Source organism: Falco peregrinus, chromosome 3 (genome assembly GCF_023634155.1).
Source record: "Falco peregrinus isolate bFalPer1 chromosome 3, bFalPer1.pri, whole genome shotgun sequence".
NCBI classification, from domain to species: Eukaryota; Metazoa; Chordata; class Aves; order Falconiformes; family Falconidae; genus Falco; species Falco peregrinus.
In genome coordinates this window covers 121,726,092-121,753,731 of record NC_073723.1, presented here as the reverse complement: position 1 = coordinate 121,753,731, position 27,640 = coordinate 121,726,092, and the positions used below count along the sequence as shown (strand labels likewise).

General features: G+C 46.0%; 1 protein-coding gene across 10 annotated transcripts in view; it reads left to right on the top strand.

Moving 5' to 3' along the window:
- HIVEP3 (HIVEP zinc finger 3) overlaps nucleotides 1-27,640 on the top strand; it is a 114,875-nt gene that overhangs the window by 12,223 nt on the left and 75,012 nt on the right. For 4 of the 10 annotated variants that reach the window (XR_008746428.1, XM_055799377.1, XM_055799384.1 and 1 more), the window contains exons 2-3: nucleotides 6,628-6,722; nucleotides 10,283-10,391. The exons of 1 other annotated variant lie outside the window; for it this stretch is intronic. The gene's annotated coding sequence lies outside the window, so the exon portion shown is untranslated. Of the gene's footprint in view, nucleotides 1-2,914; nucleotides 3,042-6,627; nucleotides 6,723-10,282; nucleotides 10,392-27,640 lie in introns of those variants that run through there. 5 more of the 10 variants (XM_055799378.1, XM_055799379.1, XM_055799382.1 and 2 more) reach the window with 5 other exon arrangements.

Sequence of the window (27,640 nt, the reverse complement as noted above, 5' to 3'; positions counted from 1 at the left end):
GCTTTTTGTAGTAAAAGTGCTTTCCTCCCAAGCCAGACAAGCGAGCTGTTGAGTCCAGTTCTTCCACCCTCCGCTCTTAACGGGATGCTGCTTGATGCCTGATGAGCCCAAGCAGCAAACTGGGATCTGTGGGCAGGCTCGTCCCACTGCTGACTGCAGGCTGGCTCGGATCAGGCGTCAGTGCCGGGAACGGCACCGCGGGGCCCCCATGCAGGGAAAAAAACGTCAGATAACCAAACCTCTTACCACACACTTTCTTTTCCTCTTTCAGAGCTACAGTATATTATTGATGAACTGGGCTCATTTTCTCTGAAAGATCCACTTTTCTCTTCAGTCTGTTCCGTTTGGTGCTACGGAGAGAGCTGATGGGAATCACCACAATAAAATTTTAATTAAATGCCAGGCAATAATTTGCAGTGAGTAAATTGTGGTACCTGCAGTGTGCTGTTGACATCTGTTCACAGACCCAGAGGGCCATTAGTGACTTTGAGAACCAGGAGAAAAACACAGGTCCACTTACCTTGTTTTTTATTCTTTCAGTCTAGGGCACAGAGACCTATTATGTTTAATATTTTATAGCAGTGCATTGTTGCCATCCTTCCTGTGAGTCATTTTTCCACAAGAAACCCGTGCTCACTGCGTTATTTAACCCCTTTAGAGGCTTTAAAGGTGGATTGTAAATCTTCTGCAGAAATGGTCTTTCATACACTGTGTTTCTGCCACTGCATTGCTGCACAGTGCCAGGAAGCAAAAGCTGCTTTAATGTTCAGCAATCTGCATGCTCAGGGAAGGCCGGCAGCGCACCGGGGGATGGCACAGACATCCCAAAATCACTTGGAGGCTCAGGCTCAGGTCTGAAGCTCTGACCCAGGCTGCACTCCTCTTGTGTGGTGCTGTTTCCCCCTCGTCTGAGTCCACTGGAGCCCAAAATGTAGGTTATGATGATAGTGAAAATCTGCACCCTGAAAAGGAGTGTTTCCAACCTGATAGTGCGAGGACATTTGTCCAGCCTTGAGATGTTTCAAGTGATGGGATGAACCATGGTGGGATTTCCTGATGTTCATACAGCTCTTCCCTTCTCCTGTTTTGCCCCATCCCATCAAGATATGATGTATGTGCCTGTGCAGGTACCTCTGGACTCTGACTTTCACGTGCTTGTAGTTTTGTCCGTCCCCCCTCAAAACATCTCCAATGGCTTTGCCTAGTGGTACCTTGAGGTCTTTCCAGGTTTTAGTTGAAGAAAGTGAGTCACTAATTGTTTTTGAGCATCCCTTGTGTTTTCTCTATGTTTCTGACCAAAGAACCTGGACCTGGGCACAATTACATGTTGTTTTACTGATTTTCAGCAGAGCTCTGCTATGCAGCCTCATGGGTTTGAGGACAAAAATATACACGGGTTTCATTTAAATAACTGTAGTGGAAACTTTCTATGGAAAGAAGATACCCCAAAAAGCCCCTGAAAGAACAAAGTAATTGCCTTACAGAATGACTTCCTTTTGCTGCATTGTTTTCCGTTTGCATCAGCCGTTTGTCTCCTTTGGGCTGTGCAGTTGTGGTTCTTCGGTGTGTCATCCAGCAAAAGTACAGCAGAACTTCTGTGCAAAGAAAAGAATTACTACTTTTTTTTTTTTCTCTCATAAGGCAAAAAAAAAACCCAGCTGCACTTTCTATAAATTGGGTCCGTGACATGAGTGGAATTTAAAAATTACAATTAGTCTTGGACACTGTGCTCAAGGTTACATTTTTGTGTTGTCCTTCAGATGGGGAGGTTGAAGAAAGTGAGTGGTAGCACAGGAACTGCTAATAGGTGAGACAAAAATGCTGTGCCACTTCAGCACGTGCCATGTGGAGAAGTGCTTCTATTTACCATGCTGCAGCTAAGAGAGCCTGTCTTGTCATAACGTGGCTCTACCTGGCTGCTAAACCCTCACACCCCCTGAAGGTTGGGGTTTCTGCTCTGGACATTGGTGGGGCTGCACGGACCCTTGCAGGGGACTACGGGAGGTGTGATCTCTCCCCTTCTGCTGATGAGGTGGGAAGGTTGGTGTGAGCTTTCTTGTTGCTGGCTCTTGGGAGGAGCCTGGATAGTTGTATTTTGGAGGCTGGAAAGTGAAATTTCTCATTTTGTGCTGCTAGGCAGATGAAGCAAAGATTTTTATCTTAATGAGTCATTAGTACATATGTTTGGCCATTTATTTTTTAGTGAAATAGTTTTCTATGTGATGCTTTCTCCTCAGAGATGGGGGCCAGTGTTCTGCAAAGGGATTCTGTTTCCATTTTCACTCTTCTGTAGCTGGTTACATCCTAAACGTAACTCTCATGAACTGCTGGTTCGCTCACAGCTCACAGTCTCACTCCACTTTCTTTAGTTCAGCAGAGTACTTTTACTCTGCAAAAGTGTCAAAAAGTTAAAGTGCCTCACACTTACCCATACCTGTGACTTTCTTTGCTCCTCTTAATGATTTCTAAAGGCAAAGGTCATGCTTTTTAACATCTTGAAAAACTCTTAAAATACCATACTGAAGTAAAGTAAAACCAAGAAATGTGCCACATGAATAATTTTTCTGTTGTTCTTGACACGCTGTTGATACGGCTGTGGGAAAGATGAATGAATAGCTGTAGAAACTGCCATAGACACTATGTCATGCTTGACAGCAGATTTCTTTTGAGAACATTGTGTTTAGAATGTGTTATACAACACTTGGGGAAGGGGGAGGGGGATGGGGGCTGCAGATCTCCTGAGGGTCTTCAAGTCAAGACATCACTGTGCTTGTGCTATCCGCTGCATGGGCTGGGTTGGAGAGGCAGGTTGATGGGTCTCTGCCACGGCGAGGTTCGAGCTGCCTGCCTGAGGATGTGCATCCTGTCCCCTGCGGGGAGGTGACTGATGGGGTTGCTTCCCACCCTTTCGTACCACCTGTTTGCTGAAGCACTTGGTTTCAACTTGGAGTAGCCTACTGAGCAAATGCCAGAAGATGAGAAAGACAAGACCTTCTGGTCTCCTCGGTCTTCCAAAAAGATGGAGCCCAATAAGGTCAGAGGTGTGTATTTGGAGGAGAACCCCGAGAAATTTCCTTCTCAGCTGCTAATCGCTGATTTCAGAGCACCATAAGCTGCTGGACTTGTTTTTTCCTTTTTATACTTGTTTGTGGCTTGCAGTACCTTATGCTGAAAGTGCATCTCATTCACCTCAGAGACCACAGCTTCGGGCTTCTGCATGGCTTCTTGCTTCCTGCCTGGGAATGTGAAAATAAATGTTGATGGTGGGTTTAGAAGAGGTGTGTGGAAAACAAAGAACCAGCTTGGAGAGATTCTCCGAGTTTTCCCAAAGCAAGCAATCTGTGCTCTGTGGCAGGCTGATTTCACCTGTAGGCACTGGCTCCCTGTGGGTGAGCAGTTATCCCAGCCTGGCAGTGTGGTCGGTCTGTCATTACGTGGGTTTTCATTTAATTCCCTAGAAGATGACAAGAAAGTCCTGGTTAGGCATGATCTTAATCTTGACATTGATGTTAATTAATCCTGATACTCTCATAACAATGAATGAGGCCAGGCAGGAAATGAGCAAAAAGCATTACTGAGCAAAAAAAGAAAAAAATCTCTGATTTCACACTTTGGGGTGTGGGGTGGGAAAGCTTTGAAGATGTTGTGTTCCTTCTGCAGTATAATATATTAACTTTTTTGGGTTTGGCTCATGAAGTACTCTTTTTCCCTCACCCTTAGAAGCATCGGATGTAATTAAGCTCAGAAGCAATGGCCCTTTCCAGCTCTTTCCTGTCAGCAGGGTGAAATAGCACATAAATGGGGGAATTATTTTTTTTTTTTTCTTCTTAGTGGGGGAATAGCCACTACAGAAATTCAGTTCCTTGCTGCTGTGCTACCTCCTGAGAACTGCAGCTTTGCTGGTACCTGTTCTCAGCTGCTGAACCAAGACCCTGGGTGCTTTCAGTTGCTCGTTTAATTGACTTGTCCTGCAAGTCCATTTGGGACGCAGCACTGGTGTGGGGAGACAGGATGAAATCCTGCCAACAGTGCTGCAGAAACCCACTGCTTTGTAAGAAAGCAGAGCTGAACGGTGTGTTATCACCCTGTTCAGAGTCGTGGCAAAGGAGACTTGCCAGATATCTCCATGCTAGACTAGTTACGTGATTTACAAAGTTGTTTTCAACCCAAAATAGAGATTTTCTTGCCCTCTAAATGGTTTTGCAAGCTTTTATTCAACAAGAAAGGAGAAGCAGCAAGGCCCTTCCCTCTCCACAGAGGATGGCCAGAGGAGCGAGCTGCCATTGTCTTCCAGAAATGCATAGTGCAAGGTTACAGGAGCCCCGACCCTCCTCTGGCTTAGTGAGGGCAGCCAGGCTGGGATGTGAATTTTTAACCTGTGTTCAAACTGCTTTCCCAGAGTCACTGCCTGAAGACAGAAAGCACGCAGCCTCGTTAGAGAGGATGATAACAGCTACTTTATCTGCAGTGCCTGGACCGCTGGTGTTTTTCTTTCCCTTTTTCCTTTTAATCTGATATTCTTTGTTCAAAACCCAGAAGGGGCAGATGCCTCCCAGTTAAGACTGATGCGGCTTATCAGTAGAAGTCTGCCTGCTATTTCACAGGATGTTCCCCAGCTAAATTGGGGTAAAGGCTGGAGCTTCAGCTTGTCAAAGACAGTGCAAAAAGAAATCTGTTTAAATGTTTGTGCATCAGCAAGGTGGCAAGGCCAGCATGTATTCCCACTAGCATTTCAGCTGCTCTTTGTGATTAGAGATGCCTTGGAGAAGCCTCCGTGGCAGAGGAGTGACATGACAGTAATACTTTGCTAAAGCCAGGACAGTTTTGCACTAGTTAGCATCACTCTGTGCTTCTGAAATGCTCTCTTTATTAGTTTTTTGGTTTGTTTGCTTTTTTTTTTCTTTCCTATTAAAATGAAAATTCATTTCTCTTAAAAGCATCTGTAATGCCTGTTCTGGCACTGGATTTTCCTAGCTTATCTACAGCCAGGTGGCAGTGAGGACTTAATGACGCTGGGAAGTAGCAGTGGTTTCAAAGAGCCCCTTTTGGTCTCTTGAGATCACTGGTGAAGATCTCTGCACATGCTAGAGACTGCCTGTTCTCTGCGGGTGGGGAGGGAAGATCAAGTGGCCTGGGGGCGAGTGGCCCCCTGCCGCTTGAAGGAAGCTGTGAGACCCTTTGCCAGCCCAGGTGAGGTGCCTGTTGCATCCTCTGCTGCGGCTGTCAGCAGCCTGCCAGACTGGGGGAGCAGCTTATTATAAATCTATTTTTGCACTCAATGAAAATGGCTGATGAGCAAAAGCAAATATTTTAGCTATCAAACTCCTGCCCTCCAGCCCCATCTTTATTCTGTGCAGGTTGCTTGTAATAAGAAATTAGGGCTCTGATCATTTACGTTGCGGTTTTTCACCTGCGAATGAGTATTTTGCATGTCATGTGGGAAGGCAGATTTGTTCAAAAATAAAACTGTTTTGAGATCCTATTATGTACGGCCACAAGCAGGGCATCTGCAAATATTTGAGTGAGACCTCTCTTGAATATGCTTTAATAATTCCCTAAGCAGAAAGGTCATTTTGAGATCGCACCACTGGACAGGGCTTTTCTTTTATTGTGGCAGAGCCTCTATGACATTGGCATGTGACTTGGTCTCTTCAAATCTGTTCCTTCTCCACAATATTGACACAGTAATACTTCTTTCCCCTACCTGGTCTGTGTAGGTAGACAGTGGCTGGGGAAGACTGGCTGGGCTGCCTGTGTGGGTCGTGTGGTGGGTGGGGCCACGGCCTCAACTGTTGTAATATTGTTAATAAATTAACAGTGGGTTATGTAGGTTTGGCTGGACTGTCTTTGGGTTGCTTCCTACATTTTTTTTACCCTTTGAAACAAAAAAAATTAACACTTCAATGTGTAGCCATCTCCTCTGCGCCCTTTCCTGATGGACAGTCCCTTAATTTAGCTGATCTGAATGCTGGAGAGCCTGCAGCCGTCCTTGAATTTCTATCTGAGTGCTTTTCTTCCCGTAGTCAGGAAGCTCTTCTTGGTGGCTAACCCATGTTCCTTGGTGCAATTTAAGACTATATCTTGTGCTACTCTTGACAAGCCAAGAAGATGGTTTATTTCTTTCTGTTGTGGCCCTCTTGGTGTGTTCGAGGACCATTACAATGCCTCCCTGTCATCTTTACTTTTTGGTCCAGGCTAACCTGAATTCTCAGCTCCCCCCCTTGATTTTCCAGTCTGTGCTTTCTTGATCTCTGATCATTCTTGCTGTCTGCATGGGACTTTCCCTACAACTTTATTGAAATGCCGTGTCCAATATCAGAACTTCAGCAGTGCTACATACATTAAAAGTTCCCTTTGTGTATCTTGTGAGCAGTATACCTATGTATTGCAGTGTAGTGTTTGGTTTTATTGCAGTAACATGACGGTGTTCAGCTCCTGTTTGCTTTGTGATCCGTGGTAATCCTGAGATCCTTTTCCCCAAAAAATAACCTTTGTGAGCTGGTATTTATTTCTCTTGTGACCATGTCATTGATTATTCCTGTCTTAGCACTGTTCACCCATTGTTCCTGAATTGTCTTTTTCTTTTTCTCTCTCTCTTTTTTTTTTTTTTTTTTTTTTTTTTTCCAGACCATTTCTACAATTTATCAAGATCATTTTGAATCCTAATCCTGGCCTCCGAAGTACTTGCAGCTTGTCCCAGCCTGGTATCAGCAGCAATTTTAGTAAGCATGCTATGTTCCATCATTCAAATCAATTATAAAGATACCAAATTGTGCTAGAGCTAGGACATCTTAGACACTCACTTGATATGTCTTTCCCTTTGCCAGTACGTACTGTGGCAGTATCCTGCAGTGCTGTGTTTGCTTTACAAAAGGCAATGCAGCTCCCAAGGATGATGACATTTGTGACATTTATACCCCAAAGTGAGAGATTTCATCAGCCCCTTTGAGGATTTGTAATGAGAAATAAGCTTATTTGCCATATCACAGCAGTCTGGACGAGTAGAAGTGATGCTTTCTTGGAAAACCAGCAAGTCCGCTTTTCCCAATGTATTGGTTACAGTTTTCTTATTTCCTACAATCTCAATGGAAAAAAACACCTTCTGTTCACACCTCGTAGCTGCCCTTTTACAAATACTTGCTTATTAAAGAGTGTTTGGGGCTGAGACCTGGAGGGAAGGGAAGGAGACACCATTTGTTTCCTGAGGAGGCTCAGGAGAGACCTTCTTGCTCCCTACAGCAACCTGAGAGGAGGTGGTAGCGAGCTGGGGTTGGTTTCTTCTCCCAAGTAACAAATGATAGGACAAGAGGAAATGTGCCAGGGGAGGGTCAGACTGGATATTAGGAAAAATGTCTTTGCAGAAAGGGTGGTTAAGCACTGGAATAGGCTGCCCAGGGAGGTGGTGGGGCCACCATCCCTGGGGGTGTTTAAAAGCTGTGTAGATGTGGTGCCTGGGGATGTGAGTTAGTGGTGGCCTTGGCAGTGCTGGGTTAGTGGTTGGACTCGATCTTGAAGGTCTTTTCCAACCTAAGCGATTCTGTGATTCTATGACTTATGAACTGAGGAGGCAGTTGTAGGTGATTTTTGGGGTTGTGTTGGACCTGCTGGGGGTGGCAGCTGGTATGTGTCCACGTAGATGGTCTATATGTCCTTGGCTTGGATTTTTGCCCTCTGGCTCAAACACTGCGTTTCTGTATAAGCAGACTATCCCATAAATTCATTTTGGTGGAGATGGCGAAGGGTGTAGTACTCAAGGATTTATGAACTTCCATAGGGTCTGATAAATGAAGCTTTCTTGACCAAGCTTATATTTACAGTGCAGAGGGGCAGAGCCAGATGCTGCCTGTGGAGACCAAAAATATAGTGGACAGCCACTGTTTATGTCCCTGTAACTGTCAGTGTTTAACAAATAAGAAATGAAAACAAAAATGGTGAGGGACCTCAAAGGTAATCAGTTGCAAATGAACCCAGATGAGAATTAGCTTCTTGTTTTTCTCTCAGGAGGAGTATAAAGCTGGGGTTTGTTGTTAGCCGCACATAAATATGCGTGTGCCTCAGAACAGCTCTCGGTTTCAAACCTTGTCTTCTCTGTGACATCTGCTGTTTCTGGAAATTTAAGCTTAAACAGAAAAAAACCCAAATTGCTACTTGCCTTTCACCTCAGACTTCATAGATGTGAGAGTGAATTAGGATTTGTGGGACCTGTGTCACAGGCCAGAAATAATACCCCCCATGGCACGGGAGGCCAGGATAGTGGTAGGCTCCTAGAGTAAGCCTAGATGAGAAATACTGATTCTCGTCCCCTCCTTTCTGACCTCTGCCTTTCCCAAAGGTACAAGAATTTGACAAGAAATGAAGTTCTGTGAACAAAGACATCCAATTTGAGATTGTCAAGAACTTTAACTACATAAAACTGATTTACTTTGGGGGGAAAAGCCTTAAATATCCCTGTAGAGAGTACATAATGTGAATGATTTTGTATTTATTCATGCATTTCACTGAGTGGATGAAATCTCTCCCGATCGTAATGGAATTATATTTGGATGTGCTATCTAGTATGGTGGTGGTAAAAGCAGGTACACAATGGGAATTCTTTTTGGAGAGAGGTGAAAGAAAGCTTATGGTACCAGTAAATGATTCTTACCACGGCATTAATCCTAATCAGATTAATTAGAATTAATTTAGTTGCCTGGCTTTTATTTATGTGAAATAAAAACATGTCTAAGGAGTCCTGTTTAAAACATTTATGAGTTTTAGTAACATTTTTTTTACTTGTTTCATGTGATGTGTGTATAAATCTCCAGCTGGCTGAGCTTTTAGGGAGAATTAGCCATTACTTCTCCATCTCCTCTTACATCTTTTGTTTTCAGTACATCCATCTCCTGTCACGTTTCCCACATTGCCCGGCTGTAGGTGGCCCAGCCGCCCCTGTTTCTTTTAAGAATGGAACCAAATCTCCCCTCTGGCAGCAGCCTAGTTCTGCTCCTGAACCTCTGGCATGGCCAAGCACCCCACCTGCGTAGCAGGACCCTTTACCCCATCCCATGCATGGCCTTTTCCCTCTGGAACAATCCTGCTGTAATTTTCTACTGCTGTATCTCAACAGGAGCCACATCTTTCCTCACTTGCATATGCTGCTGACTTTTCCCATCACTTTTTTACTGCTTCTTGCTCTTACTGATTTCCATTTCTGAAAAGCTGTTCAGATTTTTACAAAACAAAACTGTATGGCACTGCTTATGTGTTTGCCCGTATGTATCCGCATACAGCAGAGGTTTCAGAACAGTATGTCAAATGAGGTAATTTTCCATCAAATTCATCCTTCTATTCTCGTTTTATATTTACTCCTTGGAAAGCTTCAATTAAAACAGTAAAATGGCTTTGAGTTTTACAAGTCTGAAAGACCAGAAGATTCTCCCTGTGGAGCTTTGTGGAAGCTGTGACTGTTCCTGCTCAGCGCTGAGTGGGAAGGCTTGGTGGCGCGGGGCCACCAGCAGCCACGTGCGCTGGCAGAGGTTCTCTGCAGCCGCTCCCTCGGTGCCTCCACGTCCCACCTGACTGCTGTTTTCCCGCCTGGTTTAATTCACCTTTTCTTTCCTTGCTTGTTTTCACTGTGCCGTGAATCTCTGGTATTTTGGAAGTGTACCCTTCACATTTGGTCTTGCAAGGATTCAACAGCATCTTCATTGGCATGTTTTCCTGTGCGCTGTCACAGAAGGTCACAGAGCACTGGGAGCTGCAGAGGGGACATGGCGTGGCCTGTGGAAAAGTAATTGCTCCTGGCAAAGATTCCATTATCCACAGTGGCTTTTGGTGGACACCTGAGGACATGAGGTCCTCGTGAGTCCTTGTGCCAGAAGTCTGCTGGAGCCTGTTTTGGGGGAAGGTGCTGGGGGCACACGTGTGCCGGGATGCTGCTGCTCTCCTTCCCTTTTCCGTTACTTTACTGGTGCAGAACGGGTGTGCTGGAGGTGCCATGTCAGGATAGGTCCTCAAGTCTTTGCATCCAGGCCTGGCTTCACAGCGACGTTGGCGTTTCTGATCAAAAGCACACATCGCACCAGAACCTGTTTCAGACCCAGGGCTGGCTGTCAGAAAGCAAACTCCTTACCCAGAGTTACACGCAGCCTTTTCTTGTCGCTTTTTTAGTGGGAAATATGCTGTTACTGCCAAAATCTTTGCTCATCCCTTTTCATTCCTCTCTCTAAGCCCTGGCATCTTACTACGTTAGCAGTGAGGTGTTAAGACTGGTTTTGAACTTCCTCCCCTCCATTTTTTCCAGTGTTTTCTCTCACCTCGGCAGCGTACGGGAGCCCTGGTGCTGGGTGTGAAGTGCCACAGCTCTTTACGTCATCCTTTACCAACACAGAGAGGCGATGTTTTTTAACAAGGTAACACACACTCTATTTTAAGGTGCTTCTAAAAATAAATTCCCGCACAAGCTGGTGTTGCTGCAGTGATGTTTCATATTTTAATTGGTGCAGTTTTCTTAGGATGATTCATAGAAAGAAGATGAGCTTTACTAGTTTTACCCTGAGGTGAAATAACGTAGGTGAGTTGCTGACTGTACATGAAGGTCTAGGCAGCTGTGAGGACTTTCCCAGTTAGCTCTACGATTGCTGGCTTTTCCCCTAAGGCTGAAGTGTCACTTAAACCCTGGACAAGCTCTCTCCTGGAGGTGTCTGGCAGCTAATACAACACATTCTGTATGCAGACGGTGTCCCACAGTGCTTTGAAGAGTTGAAGGCATTGTCACATCTAATGAGAACTAAGGACTAAGGGAAGTAATGAGGAAAGAGATGGTTCCTCTGGGAAATAAGGCAGAGATTTAAAACTTGTTGCATGTGCTCAGAGCTGCAGGGAAGAACCACAAGAGCCAGAGGTACTGGGTGAGGTGGAGGAACGCACTGCAGAAGTATCTAGAGAGCAGAAGACAACTCTGCCTTCCCAACCCAGTATCTCAGCATTTTGAGGGGAACAGCTTCCTCGCTGTAGCTCCCAGCATGTGGGACAGGTTTGTTCTTTTTAACATTAAGAAGACCAAGTCTCCTGTGCTGAACTACTTCATGGTCACCCTTGTGCAGGCAAACATGTGAGCAGCTCACAGAGGAAACCTTTGGCCTCTTTTCCAACACCAAGATGTGTCGTCTCCTGGGGTTAGTGTACACTTAGAGATGATTTAGGGATTAATGTGAAATAAGGAGAAGGAACCAAAATAACTGAAGGGAGCAGAAATGGCTCAAGTCCCCTGAGTAGACTAATCAAATGACTGTCAGTAACAGTGGTTCTGGTCTGCCTGTGAGAGCAGCAGGATTTCAGGGTTGTCATCTTGAAGTTGTCTTTGAAAGGCCAAATACCTCAAAACTGTGATCTCCAGCCTACCAGCTTTGGAACATCAGTACTGAATGAAAACTGGCCGTGCTGAAGGCAATGCCATCATTTGCTTTTCCTGTAGATTTGGAGCGGAGCAGCAGTAGGCTTGTGTGTGGTCACGGGCCATGTCAGTAGGTTGCAAAGGCAGCAGGTGACCCAGTGGCCATGGATTTGCCACTGTGGGCCTGACAGCTTCAGGGGATAAGAGAAAGTGCTGCTGCTTGTAGGGTGTTCACATGAACAATGCAGGATCATGGAAGACATAAGGTTGCCTTCACTTCTCCCAGAAAACTTGCTCTTGTGCCACCAGCAATGCCTGCAGTGCTAACAAGTGCCCTGCTAGAAGCCAGGTGGTCCTGGGCTCCATCCTATGGTAAAAACAAGCTGGTGTGTCCTGTGCTCTCACTGGTGCACCCTGGCAAGGGGAAGCAGAAGCACAAGCTGAAGAAAGCCTGCTCACACCTGAGGTCCCCAGTCATGCTTCAGGGTGTCTTACTGAGCTCGGTGCACACAAGAGAAGAGCCTGTCCCGCAGAAGTTGCAAATATGACTTCTCCTCCAGACCCCTGCTGTAGTGCAGATGCACACTAGAACATTAGTACTTCATGGGGAGACACACAGAATAACTTAGTGATGATTGTACTGGCATCCTTGTGTATCACAGATGGCCAAAAAGCCCTGGCCATGTGGAGATGGGCACATCTCGCTGCTGAACAACAGGAGAGCAGATCGCAGAAATTAAAGGTTGGGTGATGATGTACATCAACCCACAGCCTGGTCCTGTTCTCTTTGAGGTCTCTGGCTGTCAGAGGATTGGGTGCTAGTCTGCAAGCTTCCAGCTCCTCTCCTGCTCATATGAATATGCCTTTCAGAGCTTGATGGCACCCTTGAGACCTCTTGTTTCCTAGAGATTTCTGTGGTGGCATTAACCTGCAGCACATTGTAGTGAAGCAGACATGATTTGCTTGACCCCCTGGAAGAAGTGATGAGACTCCACCACGCAATTCAAAGGAAAGATTGCTGCATGGGAAGTGGGAGGAAAATATCATTGCTTGCTAACAGTGTGGTTCTTTAGAATGGAAAAAGAGAAGTTTATCATGATAGGAGGAGGCAAACCAGGACGTCTGGGCCCAGCTGTGGTACTGGCTTGTCATGCAGCACTTCTTCAGGGTCCTCTCTTTCAGTTGTAGTACAGGAATGATGCATTTCTGTTTTTGTGAGGCTGTCTAGGATTCACTGATGTCGGACTTGGGATCCTAGAATAAAACGCTGCTCAAGAAATTCATCATGTTTTGAACTGACAGTAGGGATAGGAGCAGAGGGACAAATTTAGCCTAATTCTGATCTTATTTACTGTGCATTTCAGGGATGTCTGTCTCAAAGACAGCAGTTACCACCATGCAAAAACAGTTAAAGAAAATCAGAATTGTTGTCAAAGCAAAAGCGTGCAAGTTGGGACCTCTGCTGAGGCTGAGCAGAGGCGTATTGGTTTTACTTGCAAGGATACAGGCTTTTTAACCTGGTGTTTTCTTCATTTGTCTTCATTAAGAAAATGACAGCCGGAGTGAAAATGAAATACCCTAGTGAAATAAAAACACTTCAGCTGTTGATTAGATCTGCCCAGCGCTACAGCGCAGCCTTTTCAGATAAGTGTGTTCCTTGGGTTGCCTCGTGGTGAACGGAACGAGATCATCTGCAGAGCATCAAAGCCCTTGAGTAGGCAAGACAATGAAACCAGTGAAGAAGTGGGAAGAGCTGCAGTCTCACCTCTCTGTGCTGAAATTGAGTTTTAATTAGGTCACCAGGATGGGACACACACATACCCCAATAGTAATATTTGTGCCCCTGGTTCCGCATGGCAGGGGTTGAAGCGGGACAGGGACTGGGGGAAGTCCTGCTGCCACTGCCAAAGTGTTAATCCCAACATAATTGTTTCATTCTCTTTCGGAGAGGAGTTTCTCCGTGGCAGCCTGCAGGGCCGGCGGGTAAGACGCGTGATTGTGTGTTCTGGCAACCGCTTTGCAATGTGAAATAAACACCCTTTCATATAATGGCATTCATTGAGCATTGTGCCTGGAAACTCATCATGACACATGTCAGCCCGGGGCTGGGCAAGCTTCCTCCTTTTGCAGCTCAGCAAAATATTTATACAGTGTCTTCTAGTAAACCAGTTCCTCTGTGCTGCTGCGGGAAGTGGCTCTGGAACTGGGCTTAATGGCTGACCTTGCTTCAAGTCCCTCCTAAAACAGCCAGTGCAGCTAGACTGTTCAACCTGCCAGCCAGATGGAACAGCTACCAAATTTGCTTCCCTGTTAGGTTTACTTTTTAATTTGCTGTAACAGCCCTGCAGATTTAATATTGCTTTAAGTAACTGGAATATTGCTTTAAACCCAGCAGCCAGCGTACCCAGTCCTCAGGCTGTGCACTGGGGAGCTAACAGGGAAACTGTGGGGACTGGTGGTTGCATTGCGTTGAACTTTCATTCTTGGGTACTGTGCACTCTGTGATTATTAAGTCCTGCAGTTATTAAGAAAAAAAATATATCTCTCTTCTTGTTTGCAATGTTTAAGAATAACATTTAAAAAATCTTCATGTAACAGGAAAAGGAATATGAATTTTGCTGTTGGCAGATAGCCAGATGTGGGTACTGGAATGTTGACTAGTTTGCAAAGAATAGAAATATATATATTTTTATTATTTTTTTCCCCCTCCTTTAACTTTCAGCACCATAGGATCTCCATGACCAGAGAAAATTGTGATGGTTTCTGGCTCCTGACAATTGCTGCTCATCAAAAGCTGTTCCATAGTGTCACAGTCAACCTCTGCAGACCGCAAAACCAGTTGCAGCTAGAAAGTTTGTGTAAGATGTATAGAAGGCTGATTGAAAAGAAGCATGTTTCCAAGAATTCTTTATGTTTTGGTTTGTGTACGGTCTAAAATTTAAAATGTGTTTCTATTACCCCAAGTAGATCTCAAGTAGTAATTGTAGGTAGGGAATTACAACGTAAATGGCTGGTTTTAGGAAGGGCCCACAAAGATCTGTTCTTGGCTTGTGATAGTGTGGGTATTTCTCCTTGAAGAGCAAAAACAACAACAAAATAAATCTGTTTTTTAATTTTGTAGATGCAGGGTTTGGGCAGTGAAGCTAGACAAAGTAAGCCTAGAAAAAAAGGAACAGAATCTCAGCAGAGAAGAAATCAATCACTGGAACGTCTTAACTGAGAACTGCTTCTCCTACCACCGTTTGTAGTCTTTAAATCAAGACCATTTTTGTGTTTTTGTAGGAGATGCTGAAACTCAAGGACAAGTAATGAGCTTGATGCAGAAATGTCTGAGGTTCTGCAGCCTGTCTTCAGCAGGAGGTTGGGCTTTATCATTTATGGTGCTGTCTTCTGGTCTTAACATTTGGGAGTCTCTGAAGATCATGTGAGATCGTGGCATCACGTTTTGAAAATCAACCTCTTAATCTTCCTAATTAAAAAATCAAGGGCCTTGACTACAGTATAATTGTTTTCCTGAAATTATCTATCTGTAGCCCCATAAATGTGCGCTTGAATGTTGTTTGCTGTTCAATCTAGAGCTAAGAATAGGAATTCCCCGGACGAATGCTGGACTAACTGCACAGCAGGTCATGGCTGTTAGGATTTGGCACCACAGAACAGCCCGGGGAGCCCCCACAGGTCACACTGGTTTGTGAGCTGGGCACAAGCTCCTTGTGGAAACAAACATGCTCTCTTGTGCAATTACCATGCAGTTCATGTATCTTTAAATTAACACCTTTGCACCCAGGCTTGAGCTTCCCTCTATTTCAGATGATCATCTTTTTATTTCTGGGACCGTTCTCTTAAACTCCAGCTTTGGTTCTAAGAATGCCACTGGAGAGGAGAAAAAAAAAAGGGTGTGTGTGTGGGGGGTGTGTGCACAAAAAAAAGGTATGTTACTGTCTTTTTGGGTGCATGTCAGATTGGTACTTGTCTGCCCAAGCATCCTCTCTTTGCAGCCAGAGCAGGGCTGTTATTTATGGCTCTCCTCCCCCGTAATCCTGTTGTTCATGAATGAATGCAAAAGACTCAGAGGAAAATTTTACAAAGCAGAAACCCAAGGTTGTAATTTCAGGTTCCTCAGAAGAGGGCTCCTACCCAGATGGCCAATTAATTGCTCGGTTCCTTCAGCTTTGGACGCTGTTGGTTACGGGTGAGCTGGTCGGGTAGGCGGTGGGGCTCTATGAAGCCCGAAGGATGATTCAGCATCCTCCACCCCGGCTCCGGGCAGGCGGTGGTACCTACGCCATTCTTGCAGCACCACCTTCTGGCCCGCAGCCCCGGGCGGTGGAGGAGCCTGGGCGATGCTGGGGGCGTGCAGAGAGGGGGGCTCCTCACCAGCTCCAGCCTGGAAGTGCCGTGTGACTCCCGGGGTGGCTTGTGGCCAGCTGCCAAGGTGATGTTGGAGTCGGGGCCAAATCTAAGCAACCTTCACGCTGTTTTTCTGTAGTGTTTCCGAGCCCTCGGGGTGCTGGGCGGTGACAGGGGTGCTGTATGTTGTGCACCGCTAAGCCAGCGTGCACAAGGGGTGTGGGACCACATCCTGCCCGCCGCGGTGGGGCACACCCCCTGCCCTCGGAGCCAGCGATGGCAGCCAAAAGGAAACAGAGAATTACTGATCTGGCAGATGAACTGGCTGGGCAGAGGCGAGCAGCAGAGAGGGTAGAAGATCCGGCAGCACCGTGCCGTGGGGGACTTTCCCCCTGTGGCACCCCATTCCCCCCGGCGGCGTGAGAGCTGCTCAGTCCGTGACTTGTTCTAGCAAAAGCTGTGGTGTTATCGACCTGCACCAGGGCTGGTGTGGCTGAAAGCTCAGCCGGGTGTTTCTGACTATGTCAGTTGGTCTGTTTAAAGACAGGAGCTCTTCCTCCAGCCTGGGCTGGCTGTTGGTTACATTAATGAGAGGTCTCCCAGGTCCCCTCCTTAAGATGTGGCTGGAACCGTCCGTCTGTTCAGGGGTGTGCAGAAACCTCCTCCAATACATTTTCTGAACCTGTCCCCCACTGTTTTGTATTTGTACTGACATAACTGTCCTGCCCAGCTGCCAAGCAGATGAAAGGCAGCCTCTGCTTTCTGCTGCCTAAATCAGCGAGTCGTGGCAGCAGAGGCAGCAGCTGTAAAACAGACTTTCACCCGTAAAACAGCCTTACACCCATGAACGAAGGTCTGCTCCTGCTCTGTTCCTGTCAAGGCCTGTAGCGATTCTTTTTTTTTTTTTTTTTTTTTCCCCCTGCTAATGCTCAGGCATAAAGCAGGAATGCTGGCCTCTTTAATACATGTGTGTTTTGGGGTTTTTTAAATATTTTTTTTTAACCTTTCTTAAAGAGGCTGGAGGCAGTTTCAGACTTGCCTCATCTACAAACATTGTTTTGCACGTTGAGGGGAAGATAGAGACAAATCTTGTAACACCACTTGGGGCTCCTATAGTCTTAACAGGCTGTTGTCTGCACCTGGGCCCTGCAAAAACGACTTGCTATGAATAACCAAAGTGGCCTTCATGTTGATGTGGAGGTAGTCATGGCGCGTTTTCAGTAGCCCTTGACAGAGAGTTGCTGGTTAGGGCTTTAGTGCTGTGCTTTGTAGATAGTATTTTGCAAAAGAACTGTTGCTACTCTGGGGTACACCAGGAGACCCCATTGTAGATCCAAACATGAAGATTACTGGAGCTAACCAAAGCATCTGGGCAAAATTCAGGGTGTCAGTACTCTCATAAGCTGCTTTTGTTATTTCTCATGCTTGTACAGCATAGTCAGGAGGAGAAATGACCACTGGCTGAAGAAACATTTTGCCAACAGATGTTGACTTGATGGGTTTAGAGTGGTTTTGTTTGGTTGGTTGGTTTTTAAAGTAGCCGTTTAATCTGAAGTTCAGATGTGTAGCAAGTTTTGATCTTTGACTGAAAAGTTTCTTGCTTGCATTAAAATAATGAGGGGCTTTTGTGATCTTTTAGCTGTTCAGTTACTTGGAGATTTCATCTTAGGTGAGTTTTTTTTGAATTGTTGTTCCTCTTGAGGCTTTGCAAAGCAGGAGGCTTTTTGGATCAGTAGCTGAGGCACATGAGTAATTTCTGGATCTAGGTTCTGCACAGGTTTAAGATCTGTTATTTTAGTTTCCTTGAAAAAGTAACCTGCTGTTAATTTACGCTTCCAACCTGATTTTTATTTTTTTTTTTAATCTTTGTCCATTTTTTCTTGCCAAAGACATTTCAGTTCTTTTAAAAATATCACCAAGTAAATGTTTTGAAGCCTAACTGTTTCTGTTGCGCCCTCTGTTAAGCAGAAGGAATATGATCTCAGATTTCCTGGATGACTATGCACACAGATACATCCACCTTCTTTGCTAGGGACGTGGGACCAGGCTTTGAAAAATATTTCTTTGCCTTGAAATCTTCAATATTTGACCTTCATAGCATTTCCTTGATGCCATTCCAACTCAAAGCCCTATAAGCTCCGATGTGAAGTGCTGGAAGATATTTTTAATGGTGCCTCTGGTCACCAGTGCGAGCTCATTTCTAATTAAACAGAAGTACACACTTTATTTCATTATAAGCATAATAATTAATATACACACAATTGGCTGATTCTTAATTCATTGACTATTAGAAACAAATTCCGTAAGTCTATTAGGATTAGAAAGTGGAGCTATGTGTCACTGAAGTGGTCTCATTCTCCTGATCTACATTAAGATGTCCTTTTGCTCACGGCCTTGATACGTTTGGACGATTTATCTGCTCTGTGGATGCGGTGGCAGCATATACAGCTTCTGCTGAACCACTGCCATAGGTTAGACTGTACATAAGATCTCTTTCCCTTTGATTTGGGGTAGGTGCTGTAACTTCCCAGCTGCTTTCAACAAAAATTGTGATTCAGTGTCACCTCTCAGTTTATCTTCACTGGGCAGATTTCAGTGGCCAATTAAATCCTAATAAAAGTCACAAAAATTGAGCTGCTCCTCATGGATGCTGGGGTGTCTAAATAGCTGCCTTAGAAAAATAAACAGGTGGATGTAGCAAACGGGGATCTCCTGCATTAGCTCTTCCTTTGATGGGTTCAGGTGGCCCCAAACGAAGACACCCCACCCCCCACCCCCCAGCCATCCCTGTGCTGTGGGGTTTGGAAGGTTTTGCACAGTTGGCTGGGAGTGGGGTGAGGCTGGAGGTCTCGCAGAGAAGATCCTGCTGGGGTGGGTCCTCCTGCTCGTCCTGCACTCCAAATCCGTGCGTGACCTACAGCCACGTAGGACTAGGTGTTGTGGTGGACTTGGGTGGCTTTGTATTCCTTATGCGCTGCCCTTTGAAGCTCTCAAAGCTTCACAGAGATAAGGGGAAGGAGAATGTCAGGGAGTGGCATTGTCTGAAGCAGCTCGGGGCGAGGAGAAGGCAGCACCAGGTTTCTTGGCTTTTAAATTGGTTGTTAAAACTGGGAATGTCTCTCATATCTTGGGCACAGGCAGAAGTCTTTAGTTCTTCATTGTCGTAGAGAATTGTTCTCTGTCCTGCCGCATTGCTTTATGCTCAGTAAATTTTCCCACTGAAGTGGAGAGCAGCTTCCCTGTGCAAAACTACCCTAGCTCTCCAGCAGAGCCACCACAGCCCCTTGGAAGCAGCAGATGCTAGAGCGAGTATTTGGTCTAGCTGAATCCCTGTGTAGGAGTCAGGGATGGGGAATTTTTGATTGATACTTTAATCCAGTCAGATTTAAAAGAGTGGAGGCTCTCTGGTGTGGAGGAGATCCTGTCTGGGGTGGTGGAGATGTGGAAAATCCTCTTCTGGGTTTTCTCTCATTGCCCCAGTGAAGGCTACTGCTGTGGATTCCTGAGCAACAAGTTTATGAGGGGGAAAAAACAGAATAGATGGACACAGAGCCAATAGGGTCCCTACTGTAAATGTTTGCATTCATCTACAAGAAATACCTGTTAATAAAAGGCCAATCACCTGGAAATTAACCAAAACACATTCTGGTTCTCATTAAATGCTGCTTCATTTCACTGGCATAAGGTGTATTTTTGTATGTGCATACAAGGGAGTTTTGTAGAGCTTGTGATGACAAGGAAGCAAACACTGCCCAGACTTGATTCTTTTCTTCCTACAAAGCTAACAGCATTCCCGCCAAACTCAGTCATGTTTTTTCTTTCTTTCCTGTTAAAAAAATGTATATCTTGATTTAAACTTATTTCTGCTTTTTGTGACTTGGCTTGGCCTTTGCTGGCAGTACGAGATCTCTGAAATGTGACATTTCCCTCTGAACCTCCACAACGCTGGTGTGCGGAACACCAGGGGCTTCCAGCAGTGACATGGCTTCACACCCTCCATAGCTGTTTCCAAAGGGCTTGTCATTTGGAATCACTGATGTACATACATATGTGTGCACGTGCGCGGACATCTGCAGGATATATATTATTTTTTCGAAGTGAGGTTTGAGGCACGTTGCTGGGGGAGAAAAGTTGCACAAGCTGCACCACGTCTTGCAGCTGGTTCAGTGTTCATCGATCTGCTTCCCTTTGCCTAGCTGCTGGTGCATGGCGCTTCAGCAGCTCTGTGTTGCCTGAGAAAATATTTATCTTGAGAAAAGTTGTGTTAATTAAACTGACTCTTCTACCAATTCCCCTACCATGTAATGAAAACACAGCAAAGTCTTTATCAAGGAAGCTTTTCGAGATGCAGGTGGCATTGGGGACAGGCAGGCGCCTGCAGAGTGCGTGTAATATGTATTTCTACTTTTTTCACCATTTCTATTATGTGAAAAGATACAAATGAATTTCAGTATATGCTCCCAACGAGTTAAGACTGTTTCTGTAGATAGGAGGTTGCCAGCCTGGTGATAGATCAGAAGCTCTATTTTTGCCTGTAGTGAAATAAAAGGACTATTTTCTTCTCTTTCTGGATTTCTTTTCATTGAGGGTAGGAAAAACCCCATTGTCTTTGGTCCTGAATCAGTGGGGAAAGTTTCCTTGTTGAATTGTTTACACTGAGATTCCAGGATTGTTTTTTTTCACTGTCACTTAAACAGAAATCTTTCAGCATCTCCTCTTTGTGTTTGGTTAAATAAGATACAAACTGGCATAATACAGCGTTGTGTATTGATGCTGTGTCCAGAAAGTAATGCTCTACTTAGGAAGATCTGATAATTTTTTATTCTTTTCAGAGACTGCGGACAGATGCAGTAATTCCCCATCTACATCCTGCTTTTGCATCTCCCTAATTCAGAGAAATAATAATGTATTTGTATTTCTATAAGTATTTTCTATCCTTACTGGATATCAGAGCACTGAGGAACTTGGCTAACGCAATGCATTGCTTCCGATGCTGGAGTACTGGGGCAGCTGGGTGAGAGCATGCAGCAACCTTGCACCGTACTGCAGGGCAAGCAAGGAAAGAAAAGCCACTTGTCCTGCAGAGTGTGGGAATTTTAGGCTGTGGTTGCCCAGAAGGGTTTATGAGATCTTTAATGATCAGTCTTTGGATTTCAGTCACAAACTTCCATCAACCTCCCAGCCTGGGGGCACTGATGTAGCTGCTCCTCTGGTGTAGGGCAGCTGTCTGCTGCATCTCCATCTGGATTTCCCTGCAGACCTCCAGCAAAATACCAACCTCTTCCAGATCCTGCTGTAGCCAGTGAGATCTGGCGAGGTTATGACCTGAAGTGATGCAAACTGTCCACAGCAGCAGGGATTTCCCACCTGGCATGCCATGATCTGGGGAAGTGAGGCAAAAAATATAAGCTTGCTTTTTGCTGCGTGGAGAGCAAAGCTGCTTTCTTCTGGGCAAGCTGCAGTGACGCAGGCCGAATAGCTCCCCTGGGGGTGGCATGGGAGCAGCTGGACTCCTCGGTGGCACGAGGAACGGGTCTGTTCCGACCCCACTGCTACCAGACTCCGACAGTTATGAAAGCCATAGCTAGCCCCTGCAGGGCACAACCCAGATCCTTTGGCCACGCCTGGCCCTTGTGCCCGGGGGCTGTAAGGCAGCCCCTTTGCTGGGGGCAGGGGCATGCAGCCCACCCTGAGGTGGGTGGCAGGGGGGTACCTGCTGCTCCCCGCTGCCCAGTGCCAGGGACAATGTGGGGGTCGCAGCCCAGCTGTGCATTTGCTCTGGTTTGTGGTGGGTTTGGTGTTTGGCTTTTTCTGAGGGGAGGGGGCTAGGATTAAGGAGATTTAGGTTCATTCCTGTGTGTCTCACTGTAGCAGTTTGCTGGGCAAAAGGGACCTTTGCTGCCACTGTGTGTGATGGGTGCCTGGCTCCCGTCTCCCTGCAGCAGTGGCTTCAGGCTGGGCTCTGCACCTTTGGTCCTGGGTCAGCACTGGGTTTCCTAAAGCCAGAGCGATGGCAGCTTCATGGCAGGGGGTGCTTTATCAGCCTTGATCCCTCTCTGCTTTGGTTGAAGGGGGGAGGAAAAAACAGCAGGCTGGGAGGGCAGCACTTTTTGTGTTTTCTGTGGAAACTTTCTGCTGAGAACGTGTTTTGCTGAGGCTGTGGGGAGCGCTGCAGTGAGCAGGACAGGCAGTCACCTCTGCGACGAGCTCTGGAGGCTGTGGCCTCTGTGCATTTGGCTTATTTCTGTATTGTACATGTCGGATGTGATGCTCCAGATTTTCCTGGCTGACTTTCAAACGCCTCTCACCTTTACTGGTGACTGGCATTTAAACTTGGGAAGGATGCAGCCCTTGGCACATCCCAAGAGTTTTCCAAAACCTTGTAAATTTACTTTTTTTCCTTAGAGAGGGAAATTACAAATACCCATAGATATTTAATGATTATTTTTTTATATATAAACCAGAAAACATTAAAAGGAAAAGAAAGTAACTATGTATGGGCTAGCCAAAACAAAGTATGAACACTGGAGCTGGGCTGTCAGTAATATATTAACAAAATGAACCTGCCACCCCTTTGTGAATTATGGCAGAGGTCCCGCTCCGTGCCATCCAGCCAGGATGTGAGATGCTGCATCTGCCCATGGCAGAGCCTTGGCTCGGGCAGTAGCTGCTCCCGCCTCAGCTCAGCTGGTTTCTGGTTTGTTTCCCATGTGTCAGCCAGCAGCGGCTGTCAGAGCATCTTCATCTGTAACAGTAGTGGGTTACAGAAACCAATGCAAAGATGCCCTTCTGTCCACAGGGCCTTGGAAATGCATGTGCAGTGATGGGTGGGCGGCTGGGGGTGGCTGGATCACAAGGCAGAACATCGTCTTGTCTTCAGGTGTTAGATGAGGTTTTCTGCTTGCCACCTGGCGCTGCCTGCCTGGCTGGTTGGAGCACAGTGCCTTTACAAGGTGCTGTCTGCAGGCCAGTTCCACCATCTCATGAATGTGCTGCTTAAAGGATACCCAGTTTTTCAAACCTAATGTGTCCCTGAAGGCAGAAAACTGAAGCTCCTGTGTAAACCTGGACAAATGAATTCATCATGCAAAAAAAAAAAAATTAAGTCATTGGAGAAAAGGTTGTCAGTTTGGTTGTATGTATGTGCTGACATGGAAAGGGTGGCAAACCAAAACTGGTGAAACCTCAGCAGTTGTTTCTGTTTTGACGGTTACATGGCTTGATTGAGTATGGTGTGTTGGTGCACTGTTTGATGTGTATGTAGATATACACCAAGGTGCAAATGCATTCAGGAACAGATGCCTCATTGCCCTGTTTTTCTGTGACTGTGTAAGGAGAGGGAGCTTTACTGTGGGCTTGGGCTGTAATTCTGCAAAGGGATAAATGATAATGCAGCTTGCAGCCACTGGTTGACCTCCACTCCCAAGGAGAAATGTTTCTGGAGACGTTTTTCTGTAGCATTTCTTCTTGCTTCTGTATTCAAAGCGAACTAGAAGTTTGAAAGATCACTTTGTCATTTTAGTGAGGTTATACAATAATCTTGGAGTCTGTTTTAGTTTTATTTTGCTTAAGTTTTATTGCATTTTGCCTAATTGCCTCTGCTTTATTGTTAATGAGACAAAAAGCAGCTTGCGTAATAGCTCACAGAGTAAAATTATCAAGGAGCAGAGATGGAATTTGCATGTTAAAAGTTTATTTTTATTGTTTTCATTGTCTTCAAATTCCTCGTTTGGTTTTGTTCAGTCCTACAAACCTGCTGTGCCCTGCAGGCAACATCACTGACCCATCTGTGTCCTGCAAGTACATCCTTAGGGCAAGCTCATCTGGACCAGAGCAGAGGGAGGAGTTCTCCTGGCCCGATGGTGATGGTGCGCTGCCCATACTCTTGGGCATGCACTTGGTCAGGGCAGTGCCTCACTGCCTGAACACTTGCATCAGTCTGTCCTTTCTGGTCACTTCTGCAATCAGCTGAAAGTAGCCCTCTCTTCTTATATTTGTGAAATACACCAAAATGCCTCATTTTCCCTATTGTGGAATGACTTCAACTCCTGTAGTAACCAACTGTAGAAAAAACAGAGGCTGAGTTAAATGATACAGCTAACAAGGCAGTGAACTTGTTCTTTGGGTGGTTTTTTTTCCTCCATTTTTTTCTTTAGTGAAGCCTGAGGGGAATACTACTCTCAGGAAGCCCATGAAATGCAAAATAAACTGGAAAGGAAAATATATTAATACAGCTGGTGAGCATCACTCAAGAAGCTAGGACATGCAGGCTTGTGCCTAGCATTACCCCTGCTGTGGAGAGCTGAGGAAGGCTAAATGAGTTATTACTAGCTCCAATCTGAAAAGAGTATAGTTGCAATCTTTTCACAGAGCTTTCTCTGTGTCCCTGTGAAGAAAACCGTATAGAAGTTATGTCATCTAGCGTGGGGTCCAAATCATGGGTGGTAAAATCTGTGTATCTAAAACACTGTAGAATACCCTGCAAGGAATGGAAATTAATCGCATTATTACATGCAGCCATGATTTCCTTGCTGTTGCTGCCTCTTTTCTGTTATTCGGTACTATTTTGGATAGTGATTAACTGACCATCTAATTTACATAGCTGCAGGCTTGCCTGCTGGGTAACCTTTTACTCCATTAATTGTTCTCCTAAAGTCAATGAGAGAAGTTTCCAAATTGGTCCCTTATGGACACAAAGTCCAGATGTGTGAGGAGGAGCCAGTACCTGGGACTTGCTGTGTATCATTGCTGGGTAAAATGAAATACGAAAAGTGCTGGGACAAACTTATTTCCATTTTGGTGGTTGATTTGGGGTCCATTTTCTCTCACTGAATGCTAAAATCACTGCTGTGTTACTGTGATAGAAATTTTGGTTCTCAGATACAGATGATGCACGCCGCCTGCGACATGGCAGGGTTCTGGGTCTGGCATGTATTTGCATAGGGCTTGGCAAGATGTGTGCAGTGAGCCTTGGACGCCTACGCATGCAAAACGACAGCTTCATGACCCATGCTCTATCTGCCTTGCTGCAGGTCTGCAGCGTGACCTGGCTGCAGGGGTGCCATGGGTCTGCCTGGGACCCCCTGCTCATCGCAGCGGCTGCTTACAGCTCTTTTCAAACTGGGGCCACATGCTGTGAGGCAGCATCAAGCAGGATGTCTGAAAGCTGTCCGGTTACCTGTTTCTTAACATTTTAGCAGCCTGACCTCCACTGTGGTTTGTCTGTCTTTGCTCAGCTTCCCGCAGCATGCTTCCTTCTGCCCCGTGCCAGCCCTTGGGTTCGCCAGACAGCGAGAGGAGTCAGCTCCTCAGGGCAGGAGAAGCAGGGTAGTGACTAGCTGCTGGTACAAACCTCCACCCTCCAGCTGTGGAGCAAGTGAGGCTACTCTTACACCAGCAAATAAAAGGAGCCAGGATCCATTTTCTGACCCTGGGAGTCAGTGGCACGGAAGGACCTCACTCCACCTCAGCCTCTAGGCTTTACACATGCTCTCTGCAGAAGGGCAAACTTCGTCTTGAAGCAAGATTCTGCTTCTCACACAGCAAAATAGCCTGGGACAGTCCCTGTACCTGCCGGGGGTTTGCAGTATGCGTCCCCTACCCCCGGCCTGTTGGCATCTGCACAAGGCAGGTGGAGAGCAGAGCGGGCAGTGTGCAGTGACCCTTGTGCTCAGCAGGGCTGCCCAGGCATGGCGGTGTGCACCCAGGGGAGGAAGGCAAGGCAGCCTCGAAGGCCAGGTTCATCGATAAGTCAGGGGAGGGTCAAGGGAAACCATTTTTAGCTGATCACACAGCTCGCTGGCCGTGAGACCAGGGACTGTGGTATTGACTAAAACCTCGTTTCCCACTGATTCACCCTGCAATTATGAGATTGAGCAGAAATCATAAACTCCATCTGAACTGTAGTTGTCCTTTTTTTTTTCTTCTCACTCCTGTGGTTTGAAACTATGTAGAAACGTTTGGAAGGTTTCTCAATACATGAGTTTAACCATAAGTCTCAGCAGGGGGAACATATTATCGGGGAAAGGGAATTACTGCTTTAGCTGTATGCAAGACACATTACCTTGGAAAGAATCAACATCTCGCCAAAAGCTGGCTTCCCACTCTTGGTCTGGCAGGTCTGGAATTTTCAAGTCAGATGAATTTTGAAAGAATCATTATGTAGCAGCAGTTTCAAAATATTAGTTTACTAATGACTTCCTTGCACCAATGAGTGTGTGAGAAGTGAAAGCAGCAGAGATTTTTGGAGTCCCCTGGAGGAGGTGTGACAGTGATGCACATCGTGCCTCCTCACAGTCACAAGCATTGGATGGTTCTTGGGGTCATCTTAAACATTGCTAGAGAACTTGGTTTTCTTCAGTTTTGTTTGCAAGAGAACAGAATTAGTTTCCTTACAAGTGTAAAAAAAGAACAACCAACAAACAACCTCTGGAATAAGAGTGGTGTATTGCCATGCCCTTACCGTCTGCAGGAGCCTGACTTCAAATCCCAGTTGTGCTTAAGGATGGAAACAGAGCAGCTGTGGGCTGGTCCAGGCAGCATGAGCGAGGCTGTGTGCGAGAGCTGGCTCTGCCTTAAAACTCTGCCGGAGTTGTGTGTTGGATGGGGCCGAGCCAAGTGCTGGCCTGGCAGGTAGGATCAACCTGCGTGTCCTGGGCGCTGTGAGTGTGCCCAGGAGGAAGGGAGCTCTCTGCTGTGGTTTGCCTGTCTGGGTTCGTGGTGCAGAGCTTTGCTCCCTCTCTGCCTTTCTGGTGGTGGTGCTTGCCAGGCTGCACAGGGCTAGTAGCTTTTTTTTTTGTTATTATTTCCTTTTTCTTCCTAGTTTCAATGATGATATTTCTGGGAATGTTTAGGTCTAAAATATGCAGATTTTGCAATAATTACTCTGTTCTGACTCAAAGGCTTTTCTGGAAATATGGTTTTAAGTTATGAAAATAGATTAACCCTTTGCATGTGCCTTGCTGGCAAAATGCAGAGTTGCTTTTGTTTGTCTGCTTTCCTCATGGTGCAGGTACTGGTGCCCTTGGCTGCCTGGAAAGGTAAGGAGAGAAGCTGCTGAAACCATGGAGGGTATAAGTACAAGTTAATAAGCACAGCATTCAATCCTAGACCTTTTAATGAGCAGAGAAAGTCTCCTGGATGTCCTGTCTGTTTCTAGTTCCATGGAACCCTGTTCATCTCTGTGGGTCTCTCCCTTCCCGTAGTATCTGAGGGCCTCACAGACATTAATGAATGACTCACAACACATCTGTGAAATAAGGAAGTATCCCCGTTTTAGAAACGGGGACTAACACGGACGTAGATGATATGACTTGCCCAGTTTCACACAGGAAATGTGTAACCGAAGTGGGAATTGAACCCAAGTCACTTGAGTTTAGCACTGGATTGCCTTTTCCCTTGGCAGGGCTACAGCAACTCTGCAGATGTTGCATGTGAGAATTTGGTTTAAGAATCAAATGTGTGAATCATGCTGGTAGATGCCTGGTTTTGTGGGTTGTTTTTTTAAAAATCCTTTAAAAAAGAATTTATATGTTTTCTAACAATTAGCTGCCACTGAAAAAGAGTAAAACTCACCCTGTGTGTCTGCCTTGGGACAGACGGGGATCAGGCAGTTTCAGCTGGGCAGGGTGTGAATGTGCTGCAGGGGTTAGGCAGCAGTGTTCAGGTGTGTTGAGTGAGCGGCTTCTCCCAGGGAGTGTGCCCAGCCCCTACTGCGCTGCCCTTCCTGCTGGCCTGTGCATGGCGGGCGCTGCCCGGGACAGCCGTCCCCCTGCCCCTCTGACCATACACTCCATCCTCACCATCAGCGCCGGGTACCTTTCATGCCTGCAGCCTTTGCCCCGTGGATCTCGTCCCTTCCCCTCACTGCTGTGCCTTTCCAGCTGCCTCCTTGCCCAGCTGCGCCAGGAGACTAGG